The following is a 13,008-nucleotide window of genomic DNA, read 5'->3' as shown; positions in this document are numbered from 1 at the left end:
TCCACCTCTTCCTTCTCTTCCTCCTTGTTCACCACCTCCTTCTCCACCACCACCATCACCACCATCTCCTCCACCTTCTCCTCCTTTTCTATCACCTACACCTCCACCACCAGCACCCCCTCTCCTCTTCCTCCTCCACCTACACCTCCTCCTCCTCAACTGCCACAACCACCACCTGCTCCTCCTCCACCAAATCCTCCTCCTCCCCCTCCTCCTCCTCCACCTCCTCATCCTCCACCCTTAGTAGGATGTGGAAAAGGAGTTGTTGGAGGAGGAGGTGGAGGTGGTGGTGCTGGAAGAGGAGCAGGTGGAGTGGTGGAGGAGAAGGTGGTGATGGAGGAGGAGGAGGTGGTGGAGGAGGAGGAGGTGGTGGATGAGGAGGTGGAGTTGGTGGAGGAGGAGTAGGTGGTGGGGGAGGAGGAGGAGGAGAAGGTGGTGGGGGAGGAGGAGGAGAAGGTGGTGGGGGAGGAGGAGGAGGTGGAGGAGAAGGTGGAGGTGGTGGTGCTGGAGAAGGAGGAGGTGGAGGAGGAGGTGTAGGAAGAGGTGGAGGTGGTGGTGCTGGAGGAGGAGGAGATGGAGGAGGAAGAGGTAGAGGAGGACGAGAAGGTGGTGGAGGTGGTGGTGCTGGAGGAGGAGGAGGTGGAAGAGGAAGAGGTACAGGAAGAGGAGGTGGAGGTGGTGGTGCTGGAGGAGGAGGAGGTGGAGGAGGAGGGGGAGGAGGAGGAGGTGGAAGAGGAGGAGGTGGAAGAGGAGGAGGTGGAAGAGGAGGAGGAGGAGGTGTTGGAGGTGGTGGTGGTGGTGGAGGTGGAAGACAGGTGGTGGAGGAGGAGGAGGATGTGGTGGAGGAGGAAGACGTGGTGCTGGAGGAGGAGGAGGTGGAGGAGAAGGAGGTGGTGCCAGAGGAGGAAGAGGTGGAGGAGGAAGAGGTGGTGGTGGTGGAGGAGGAGGCGGAGGAGGAGGAGGTGGTGCTGGAGGAGGAGGAGGTGGGTGAGGAGGAGGTGGAGGAGGAGGAGGTGGTGCTGGAGGAGGAGGAGGTGGATGAGGAGGAGGTGGAGGAGGAGGAGGTGGAGGATCAGGTGGAGGAGGAGACATGGAGGAGGAGGAGATGGAGGAGGAGGAGGTGGAGGAGGAGGAGTTGGAGGAGGAGGTGGTGGAGGTGGTGGTGGTGGTGGTGGAGGAGGTAGAGGAGGAGGAGGTGGTGGAGGTGGTGGTGGTGGTGGAGGTGGAGGAGGAGGTGGTGGAGGAGGAGGAGGTGGTCCCGGAGGAGGAGGAGGTGGAGGAGGAGGATGAGGACCTCCAGCACGTCCATTTCCTCCTCCACCACCACCTCCCCCTCAAGCACCTCCACCTCCTCCTCCACCACCTCCTCCTCCACCACCTCCACCTCCTCCTCCATCTCCACCTCCTCCTCCATCTCCACCACCCCCTCCTCCTCCACCACCATCTCCTCCTCCTCCACCTACTCCTCCTCCACCTGCTCCTCCTCCAGCACCAGCACCACCACCTCCTCATCCACCACCTCCTCCTCCTCTGCCATCTCCTCCACCTCCTCCACAACCTCCTCCTCCTCCCACACCACCTCCTCCTTCTCCTCCACCTCCTATGCCTCCTCCACCTCTTCCTCCAACAACCCCTTCTCCACTTCCTCCTGTGGGTGGAGGATGAGGAGGTGGAGGAGGAGGAGCTGGAGGAGGAGGGGGTGGTGCCAGAGGAGGTGGAGGAGGAGGTGGAGCTGGTGGTGCTGGAGGAGGAGGAGGTCGAGGAGGAGGAGGAGGAGGTCGAGGAGGAGGAGGTGGAGGAAGAGGAGGAAGAGGTGGAGGTGGTGGTGCTGGAGGAGGAGGAGATGGAGGAGGAGGTGGTGGTGGAGGTGGAAGATGAGGTGGTGGAGGACGAGGAGGAGGTGGTGGAGGAGGAGGACGTGGTGCTGGAGGAGGAGGAGGTGGAGGAGGTGGTGCTGGAGGACGAGGAGGTGGAGGAGGAGGTGCTGGAGGAGAAGGAGGTGGTGGTGGTGGTGGTGGTGCTGGAGGAGGAGAAGGTGGAAGAGGAGGAGGTGGAGGAGGAAGAGGCGGAGGAAGAGGAGGAGGAGGTGGAGATGGTGTTGCTGGAGGAGGAGGAAGTGGAGGAGGAGAAGGAGGAGATGGAGGTGGTGGTGCTGGAGGAGGATGAGGTGGTGGAGGTGGTGGCGGTGGTGGAGGTGGAAGATGAGGTGGTGGAGGAGGAGGTGGTGGAGGAGGAGGAAGAGGAGGTGGAGGACGAGGTGGAGGTGGTGTGGAAGGAGGAGGAAATTGTGGAGGAGGTGGCAGAGGAGGAGGAGACGGGGTGCTGGTGGTGTTGGAGATGGAGGTGGTGGAAAAGGAGGAGGAGGTAGAGGTGGAGGAGATGGTGGTGATGGTGGTGGAAAAGGAGGAGGTGGTGGAGATGGAGGAGGAGGTGGTGGGGAGGAGGAGGAGATGGTGGTGGTGGTGGTGGAGGTGGAGCAGGAGGAGGAGACGGGGTGTTGGTGGTAGTGCTGGAGGATGAGGAGGTGGAGGAGGAGGTGGTGGAGGTGGTGCTCAAGGAGGAGGATGTGGAGGAGGAGGAGGAGATGGTGGAAGAGGAGGAGTTGTGTGGGAGGAGGAGGTGGATGTGGTGGAGGAGGAGGAGGTGGTGGAGAAGGAGGAGGTAGGTGGTGACTGAGGAGGAGGAGGAGGTGGAGATGGAGGAGGAGGTGGTGAAGGAGGAGGTGGTGGAGGAGGAGGAGATGGTGGAGCAGGAGGAGGTGCTGGGGGAGGAGGAGGTGGTAGAGAAGGTAGAGGAGGTGGTGGAGGAGGAGGAGGATGGTGAGGTGGAGGAGGAGATGCTGGTGGAGGAGAAGGTGATGGTGGAGATGGAGGAGGAGGTGGTGCAGGAGGAGGTGGTTGGGGAGGAGGTGGATGTGGTGGAGGAGGAGGAGGTGGTTGTGGAGGTGGAGGAGGAGGTGATGGGGGGAGGAGGAGGTGGTGGAGATGGAGGAGGAGGTGGTGGAGGAGGAGGTGGTGGAGGAGGAGGACGAAGTGGTGGTGGGGGAGGAGGAGGAGGAGGAGGAGGTGCTGGTGGAGGAGGAGGTGATGGTGCAGATGGAGGAGGAGGTGGTGGAGGAGGAGGAAGTGGTGGGTGAGGAGGTGGTGGAGGAGGAGGTGGTGGTGGAGGAGGAGGTGGAGGTGGTGGAGGAGGAGGAGGTGGTGGGCGACGAGGAGGAGGTGGTGGGGGAGGAGGAGGAGGTTGTGGTGGAGGAGGTGGAGGTTGGTGGAGGAGGAGGTGGTGGTGGAAGAGGTGGAGGTGGTGGTGGAGGAGGAGGTGGTGGTGGAGATGGAGGAGGAGGTGATGGAGGAGGAGGAGATGGTGGTGGAGGAGGACAAGGAGCAGGTGGTGGGTGAGGAGGAGGGGGTGGTGGTGAAGGAGGAGGAGGTGTTGGAGATGGAGGGGAGGTGGTGGAGGAGGACGTGGTGGAGGAGGAGGAGGTGGTGGTGTAGGAGGCGGATGTGGTGGAGGAGATGGTGGAGGATGTGGTGGTGCTTGAGGAGAAGGAGGTGGAGGAGGTGGTGGAGGAGGAGGTGGTGGAGGAGGAGGTGGAGGTGGTGGAAGGGGAGGAGGTGGTGGGGGACGAGGAGGCGGTGGTGGGGGAGGAGGAGGTGGTGTGGGAGGAGGAGGAGGTGGTGGAGATGGAGGAGGAGGTGGTGGAGGAGGAGGTGGTGGTGGGGGAGGAGGAGGAGGAGGTGCTGGTGGAGGAGGAGGTGATGGTGCAGATGGAGGAGGAGGTGGTGGAGGAGGAGGAAGTGGTGAGGAGGTGGTGGGTGAGGAGGTGGTGGAGGAGGAGGTGGTGGTGGAGGAGGAGGTGGAGGTGGTGGAGGAGGAGGAGGTGGTGGGCGATGAGGAGGAGGTGGTGGGGGAGGAGGAGGAGGTTGTGGTGGAGGAGGTGGAGGTTGGTGGAGGAGGAGGTGGTGGTGCTGGAGGAGGAGGTGGTGGAGGAGGATGAGGCAGTGGAGGAGGTTGTGGTGCTGCAGGAGGTGGAGGAGGAGGAGGTGGTGGAGGAAGAGGAGGAGGTGGTGGTGCTGGAGGAGGAGGAGGTGGTGGAGGAGGAGGGGGAGTTGGAGGAGGAGGAGGTGGTGGAGGAAGAGGAGGTGGTGGAGGAGGAGGAGGATGTGGTGGAGATGGAGGAGGAGGTGGTGGAGGAGGAGGAGGTGGTGGAGGAGGAGGAGGATGTGGTGGAGATGGAGGAGGAGGTGGTGGAGGAGGATGAGGCAGTGGAGGAGGTTGTGGTGCTGGAGGAGGTGGAGGAGGAGGAGGTGGTGGAGGAGGAGGAGGAGGTGGTGGTGCTGGAGGAGGAGGAGGTGACAGCTCAGTGACATCGGGAAGCATCACCACCATCCGTCTTCAGTACTTTTTTCATCTTTCAAATGGAAACTCTACATCCTTGAGCAGTAATTTCCCTGTCCCCCTCTCTTTGCGGCCCCTGGCAACCATCTTTGTACTTTCTGTCTCTATGAATTTGACTACTCTAGATATAAGTGGAATTGTGCTGTGTGTGTCCTTTTGTGACTGGCTTAATTCACTCAGCATATCTTCCTGGTTCATCCCTGTCATAGCAGGTGTGAGAATTTCCTTCTTTCAAAAGGTGACTAGTATTCCGTTGTATATATAGATCACACTTGCTTGTCCATTCATCTGCGAGTGGACACTGAGTTGTTTCCACCTTTTGGTCATTGACTCGGCCATTTTGCTCCTAGGACATGAGCCAGCTTGTGTTTGAAGCCAAGGCTTGGATTGGAAGAAAGCACAGATAAAGGAATTCCTGGGATTGGGCTGAGCTACTGGCCTGAGCTGATCCCTAGGGATGCCCTATCTCTGGGTTGTCAGATCTGTGCAACGATGAATGTCTTCTGATTGAATTGATTGAATCCCAGGACTTGCGGGATCCAACTTCCAGACCGGGGACTGAACCTGTGCTCCCTTCAGCAGTGAAAACCAGGAGTTTCAACCACTGGACCACCAGGGAATTCCTAAGTTTTAGGTTTCTTTTAGCTATAAACCATGTAACTGATGCATCTGTCAAGAAGTTGCCTAGTTTCACATCTGCAAAAAAAAAAAAAAAAACCAAACAAACAGAAAAGAAGCAGAACCACAGACAAGTGGGAAATGTTTTGTTGACAAGAATGCTGGGAAAAAGCATTCAAGCACAGTTAAGGAAGATTTTGTAACTATATCTATGCTAGTTACTTCTCTCCTGATGAGTGGGAATGACTAATGCTATGAGTGATGGAAAAACTGAAAAGACAAATTTGATTAGGTTAAAATGTTTGGTTATATCCAGTGTATGTCCCAAATCCAGATTTTGACATTTAAAGAAAGACTTTTTTTAAAAAAAAATTACCAATTATTTTCTTATTTATTTGGCTGCACTGGGTCTTGGGTGCAGCACATGGGCTCTTGCATTACAGCGTGTGAGCTCCCTAGCTGCGTGTGGCATGAGGGTTTATTTGCTTTGTGGCTGTGGGATTTCGGTTCCCTGACCAGGGATCAAACCTACATTCCTGGCATTGCAAGGTGGCTTCTTAACCACAGGACCATCAGGAAAGTCCCTAAAGACTTTTATTGAAAGAGAAAATTGAGGTTTTTCTTAGGTTAGTATTAGTGTTAGTTGCTCAGCATTGTCTGACTCTTTGCGACCCCATGCACTGTGTAGCCCACCAAGCCCCTCTGTCCATGGGATTCTCCAGGCAAGAATACTGGAGTGAGTTGCCATTCCCTTCTCCAAGGGATCGTTCCGACCCAGGGATCGAACATGGATCACCTGCATTGCAGATAAATTCTTTACCATCTGAGCCATGCTGGCTAAATAAACTCCATATTATTTAGAATAATATTTATAGACTTAGAACAAGGGAATAGGATTATGAGCCTGCCCAGGGCTCTCACGTCTCCATCTGCCTCAACTGCAGAAGAAGCTGAAGGGCTGGGGCTTGGAGGTCTTCTCTGGGCAGTGGCATCATTCTTTGGTGGAAAATGCCCTGAATTCACTAGCCACTGAGACATCTTTCCTTGCTGAATTTAACTCTGAGAAAATTTAACTTCTCCGGGTCTCTCTTTCTTCATCCATAAAATGGGCTTCTTATTATCTTTCCTATTCACCTAACAAGGTTGGTGGTGACATTGAGAAGCGCTAGGCAGATTTAAGGTTCCAGGGGGAAAACAGTGAACCCACTTTCTGTGTGAAGTTCAGCTGCCCGAAGGCAGGGTGGTAATCTCTAGAACAGCCAGGCCCACCCTTTAGACTACTGTGGAAACCCAGCTGCCAGAACACCCGTGACAGCCCCCGATCACGTATCTCCCAAGGAGGAGATGGGCACCGGGACCCGATTTCCCTCCTGAACAGGTGGGTCCTGACCCTGAGGCTGGTCACATTCACGCATGCTGTCCGGTTTAAGCTTCTTTGTCTACCCCAGGGGGACACTCCTCCTCTGAGAGCGGAAGCAAAGAGGCTCAGAGGGCTCACAGCCCCGGACCCTGTCACACAGCTCGTGAGCCGCAGAGTCCAGATTTGCACCCAGAGCCTGTCTTAGTCTCTGGAGCTGCCCTGCTATTCCATGCTGCCCTTGTCTCCAGGCCCTGGACACTTTCTCCTGCCGTGTGTCTGGGGGTTCCCTTCCTCTGCCAGCCAGTCTATGATCCCGTGCATATTGTTGGTTGATGGGGGGCATCCTGGAGGAGAGCGGGGGCTCTCAGCGCAGAGACAACGGGTTCTGGGGACACGTGTCAGCTCACAGGCCGCGGCCCTGCGTACACGTTCCTCACTCTTGCCCTGCCTTTGGGGCTGCCTCTAGGAATAAACATTGACACCCAAGAGGTTGGGGGCCATAAGAGTTTTTCAGTGAAATAATTATCCATTTATTGGTCCCAAAGATAGAAGACTGCCCTGGAGGTAAGACCAGGTGTCAGTGGGGAAAAGAAGTCGGAAGAGTGAGTTGCCTGCCTTCTGGGGGCCCCATGGATGTACAGAGCCTTGGCTGGAGCAGCAGGTCCATGTCTTCCTCCTCCTTGGTGTCCTGAGCCTGCCAGATGCCCTGGCACACAGCAGGCCCTCAGTAGGTTCCTGTTAAAGGAATGAATGAATGATGAGGGCGGTGAGCGATCTCCCAGGCCTGCCTCACTTCCTGTCCCTCTGCACCGTTCTCTGCTCCTCGGGATCCCTGCTACATCTCCTTCTGGTCTCCACCCCCGCCCTCCTGACCTGTCTGAGTTGACCTCCCTCACCTCGTCCCTCCCTATGCACCCTTCCTTCCTCCCAGTAGCCTGTTCTGTGATAAGGGTTGTTTAGCTGCCTGTGCCCAGATAATTCTCCTTCCTGGCCTCTGCTGAGTTCCCCTACCCTGTGACTTGGACTAGGCTGACCCATTTGACCCAACCTTTGTCCTCCTTGCAAATATATATATATATATATATATATATATATATATATATATACACTCTCTTAAATCCAAGCCCTTAATGTAAGGTAGCTCCCAGAGACAGACTTTGGGTGTCAGCTGTCCCGAGGAAGCAGGAATGAAAGACACTGTCCATGCAGTGAGCCTGAGCCTCATCCAGAGACAGAGATGCCATGGGTCCCTCCTCTGGTGGTTTCCAGGAGGCAGCCTGTCGGGCACTCTGCTCTCCTTGGTGCGAAATCTGAGTGGCAGTGTGCAGAAGAGTTTCATGGAACTTGACAGCCTGCAAAGTAACTCTTCCTGTCACTCTGCCTCCTGCCCTCCTGCCTGGTTGGGGCCCTGGCTTTCTGAGAACGTCCCATGATTATCCCCGAAGGTCCCAGGGGTGCCTCATCTGTGTCCCCGACAAGTCCCATCTGCACGGCTGTACCCTCCAGGGCTTTCCCCCAAGCAGCTTCTGTCACTTCCTGATGGGCCCTACCACCTCTTGCATCCGTTTCTGCTGAGCGTGCGACTGTCAGAGGTCTTGCTGACCACCCCACGTGTGCATTCAGCTCCAACAGAACTTGAGCTCGACCTCGGTCTCCTCCCAACTCAAACCTTTATTTCTGGAATAGTTAAGAGAACATGTTAAGAGAACAGATTTAGATTGACCTGTATTTGCTGACCACCTGTCTTCACCACTTTCATGAGTTTTCTCACTGAGCCTTCACCACGTGAAGTGGGCAGTATTCATGTCTCATATAGGGAACAGGGACCTACTCAGACCAGCTCCAGCAGAAGGAGAGGTTTGTAGAAAGGATTCATTGCAGAGACTCCAAGGAAAAATGAGGCACAGCCGAACAACTTGTGAACATCTGAGAAGGGAGGAGTGTGCAGACTCACAGTGACTGATCTCTGCTCCGGTTGGCACTGCTCCATCTCACGTACTGCCCTGTGTGTGCCTATGAATTCGCCTCCACACGCAGCAGCAGGTGCAATCCTGACCCAAGTGAATGAATTTACAGGCAGGGCTCAGTTGTCAGATTCTTTGAAGACTTTGAGGTAAGAATATCGTAGACAGACAGATGCACCAACACCACCCCACTCCCACCCTGCAAGATGTCTGTGTCCTACCCAGTAATTTTACTGCTAGGTATATATCTACTAGAAATGGAGACAGATGTCCACACAGAAATTTGTACATGAATGTTTATAGCATGTCATTCACCATAGCCAAAAGATGAGAACAACTCAAATGCCCATTAACTGATGAATGGATAAACAAAGTGTGGTATATCCATACAACAGAGTATTAATATGCTACAACATGGATAAATCTAAAAACCATCATGCTAAGTAAAAATTAGACATTGAATATCATATATTGTATGATCCCATTCATATGAAAGTCCAGAATAGGGAAATCTATAAGGACCAACAGTATATTAGTGGTTGCTTAAGATTGTGGGCCAGGGTGGAGAAGAGTAGGTGGGTGAGGGTTGAGGTGAATAGGGTTTTTTCTTGAGGTATGAAAATGTTCTAAAATTGCCTGTGGTAATGATTGCACATATCTGTGAATATACTAAAAACCATTGACTCGTGCACTTTAAATGGGTGAATTGTATGGTATGTGATTTATATGTCACTCAAGCTGTTAAAAGACTTAACAGAAAATATGTCCATGTCATAATCTTCAGAATTTGTGAATACCTTATGCAGAGGGGATTGAATTAAGGATCTTGAGATGAAGAGATAATCTTGGATTTTCTGAGTGGGCTTAATGAAATCACAAGGGTCCTTAAAGAAGAGAAGCAGGAGAGAAAGAGACAAAGGGAATAGAGATTTGAAGATGCTATGGCTTTGAAGATGGAGGAAGAGACCATGAGCCAGGAGTGAAGGTCACTTCTAGAAACTGGAAAAGACAAGGAAACAAATTATCCCCAAGACCCTCCAGAAAGAATGCTGCTCTGTGGACACTTTAGTTGGACTGTGAAGAAGGCTGAGTGCAGAAGAATTGATGCTTTTGAACCGTGGTGTTGGAGAAGAGTCTTGAGAGTCCCTTGGACTGCAAGGAGATCCAACCAGTCCATTCTGAAGGAGATCAGTCCTGGGATTTCTTTGGAAGGAATGATGCTAAAGCTGAAACTCCAGTACTTTGGCCACCTCATGCGAAGAGTTGACTCATTGGAAAAGACTCTGATGGTGGGAGGGATTGGGGGCAGGAGGAGAAGGGGACGACAGAGGATGAGATGGCTGGATGGCATCACTGACTTGATGGACGTGAGTCTTAGTGAACTCCAGGAGTTGGTGATGGACAGAGAGGCCTGGTGTGCTGCAATTCACGGGGTTGCAAAGAGTCGGACACGACTGAGCAACTGAACTGAACTGAACTGAAGCCATTTCAGACTTCTGATCTCAGAGCTGTAAGACACTAATAGTGCATTGTTTTAAATGGCTAAGCTTGTGGTAATTTGTTACAGCTGCAAAGGAAACTAATACAAAAGGTTACAGAGAGAAGGTCATGCGGTGGTGAGCTTTGGAGCTGCAACATCAAGTTGTCATCAACCCAAAAAGTGTAGAGAAAGTAACGTGGCTTCCTCCAGGAAGTCTTCCCTGACCCCCTTTTCCACCTGAGACTATTTTGCAGGTTTCCTCTGGGATCCCGCAACAGTGACTACCATCATGCATGGCAGCCCTTGATTACCCTAGTTTCTCTCAGTCAGTTCGAGATTCCTGAAAACAGCAGGATCTCAAAGGCTCATTTTTGCATTCCAGTGCCTAGAATCATGTCTGGCACATCCTAACTGTTTAGCTATTTGGTGACTGAAGGAGTAAGGCCCCTGAAGCCTAGAGGTTGTCAAAAGTAATGACGATAGCTGGTCTTTGTTGAATTCTTGTAGTCAGAGTTTTATATTCACTTCCTTTTAAAATCCTCAAGTCAGTCCTGTGAACCAGGTGCCATCATGAGCTCCATGACACAGAAGAGAGAAAAGCTCAGGAAAGGTGAACATCTCGCCCAGCCTGCCTCAGACCTGCTCAGCACAGACCGGAGCCTCTGCTGACCCTGTGCTCCACGTGGCCACTGACATTGAAAGGAATTACAATTAAGGAAAAGGAAAAGTTCAGTTCTTTGAGCACACTAACCACACAGGGACATCTCAACTGCCCACTAACCACGCATGGACAGTGGTTACCCTGCTGGGCAGTACACGCATAGGAAATTTTCATTATCACAGGAAATTCTATTGCACAGCTTTAAGGTTCTAAACCACTGAGCCTGTCACTAGAGCAAATAAGATACGTCATTTCAAATCCTCGATTGCCTTGAAGAACGTAAAGGCAGACCTGGCACTTCATCTTTCCAAGACAAGAGTCTGGGTTCTTAGGGAAACTTGCCCCTCTGGGGTCTGAGAAGTAGGGAGTGCTCTCTCTGGAATTCTCAGGGCTTGTGCCAGTTAACACTCCCACGGGGAAGGCTGCGTGGCTGGATCATGGTGACGATGCTCCCAGCTGCCAGCTCCTTCCCTTTGGGGCCCGGGAGGGTGTCCTTGGGACACCATTCTTCTCCTTTCTGATAAAGCAGGACTCACACATACCCCCTGTTTGCACAGATTCTTTATGCTTGTGTGGTAACCAGCTCACCAGAAGCTTCCAGAAGGACAGTGGGAGGGGATAGCAGAAGCAGTAACAATATTAAAATAACATGTAGGGAGTGCCTTGTGGAGCTCTTGCAGCACTAGAGCTGCTTTATAGGCATCATCTTAGTTAATCCTCACGAGAGCCATGCCGTACTCAGTCGCTCAGTCCTGTCTGACTCTGCGACCCTATGGACTGTAGCTGCCAGGCTCCTTTGTCCATGGGATTTACTGGAGTGGGTTGCCATTTCCTCCTCCAAGGGATCTTCCCGACCCGGGGATCAAACCCGCATCTCCTGTATTGGCAGGCAGATCTTTTACCACTGAGCCACCTGGGAAGCCCCCAATCCTCACAAGTAGACATTCTTTTAGCCTCAACTCACAGACGACAAAGCTGAGACCACAAAGCCAGGTTGGCTTGTGCAAAGTCACGCACAGGAAGTGGCACAGCTGGAACAAGAACTCCAAGTTCTGTTCAGTTCAGTCGCTCAGTCGTGTCCAACTCTGCGACCCCATGGACTGCAGCACACCAGGCTTCCCTACCCAATACCAACTCCCAGAGCTTACTCAAACTCACGTCCATCAAGTTGGTGATGTCATCCAACCATCTCATCATCCTCTGTCGTCCCCTTCTCCTCCTGCCTTCAATCTTTCCCAGCATCAGGGTCTTTTCCAGTGAGTCAGTTCTTCGCATCAGGTGGCCAAAGTATTGGAGTTTCAGCTTCAGCATCAGTAAAGAAGCCATTTTTATGTGATGGCCACTCAGTCTGGGGAGCTGCTCCCTGGATTCAGTTTCTCCTGGAACTGTCATAAGATGGAGGGAAGGCAACAACCAGAACTTAACGAGCTTGCTGCCAGCCCTGAGTGCTCCTTGGCCAGGCCCATGGGCCTGGCTGCTTCCCTGTGTGGGCAGAGAGGAGCTGTTGGGGCTAAGTAAGCTGCCAGCAGGGATCTTCCTGCTCTCCCGCCTGCAAAGATGCTCCCTGAATCCCACCCAGTCCATGATGACTGCCATCCCTCACTCTCTCTTCCTCAGGGAACAGGATGTGTGGTTCTAACTACAGGGGTGGGATAGGGGGGTTTCAAGGGAGCCCCCTCTCCCCCCGACCCAAGATTATGTAGCAGGAGGGGAAAATCTCAGGCCAGTAACACAGCCTGTGGTTTCTTCGGGGGAAACCACAGAAGACTCAGCTCAGGGTGGCAAAACCCACATTCCCCCAACACAGGGTGTGGCCTGGGAGTACCTTGGCTGCCAGTACCTAGGTTGGCACAAGACCTCCCAGGCAGCACCTTCTGATGGCCATTAGCTCTTCTGTCTGTTTGTCCATAACCCCTGAAGCAGGTGTCTGTGCTGTTGGCAGCCCTGTGAAGGAAACGCTGGTGAGAGAGGAAGGCGTGACAGTGGATAGTGAGGAAAAGGGCTTCTAGCTCTGCCCTCAGCAGACTCCCAGCATGATGCAGAGACCTATCTTTTTACCCCAGAGAGGCTCCCAATCTGATGGGAGAGGCACACCGTCTCTAAGAAGACTCCTAGAGCAAACTCTGATCTAATGAAGGAGATAGGGTACATCCAGAGAAAAGCAAAATTCAGACAAAATTCAGGAGTCCCTTCTCAGCCCCCTCCCCCGACCCCACCCATCTGCCTACCACACCTTCTTTGCTGTCTTGATCTGTGGGTCTCACCTTCCTGCCCCCATAGCAGACCCATGACCCTGAGCAAGTTCCAGTCCAAGGGTAAGAGACAAGTTCTTGTCACCTATGCATGTTGGGAAGCCAGACAGGTGGTGCTGCTTGAGGCCTCACCTTGATTCTACTTGGACTGATGTTTAAAAGTAAATAATTCATGAACGTTCATACTGTGTTTTTGGTAACACCCTCAAGCACACATTTTTGTGTGGACCTCTGTTTTCCTGTCTCGGGTATGTACCTAGGAGTGCCATTGCTGGGTT

This window comes from Bubalus bubalis, chromosome 5, assembly GCF_019923935.1.
Source record: "Bubalus bubalis isolate 160015118507 breed Murrah chromosome 5, NDDB_SH_1, whole genome shotgun sequence".
NCBI lineage: Eukaryota > Metazoa > Chordata > Mammalia > Artiodactyla > Bovidae > Bubalus > Bubalus bubalis.
This window is presented reverse-complemented; position numbering follows the sequence as displayed.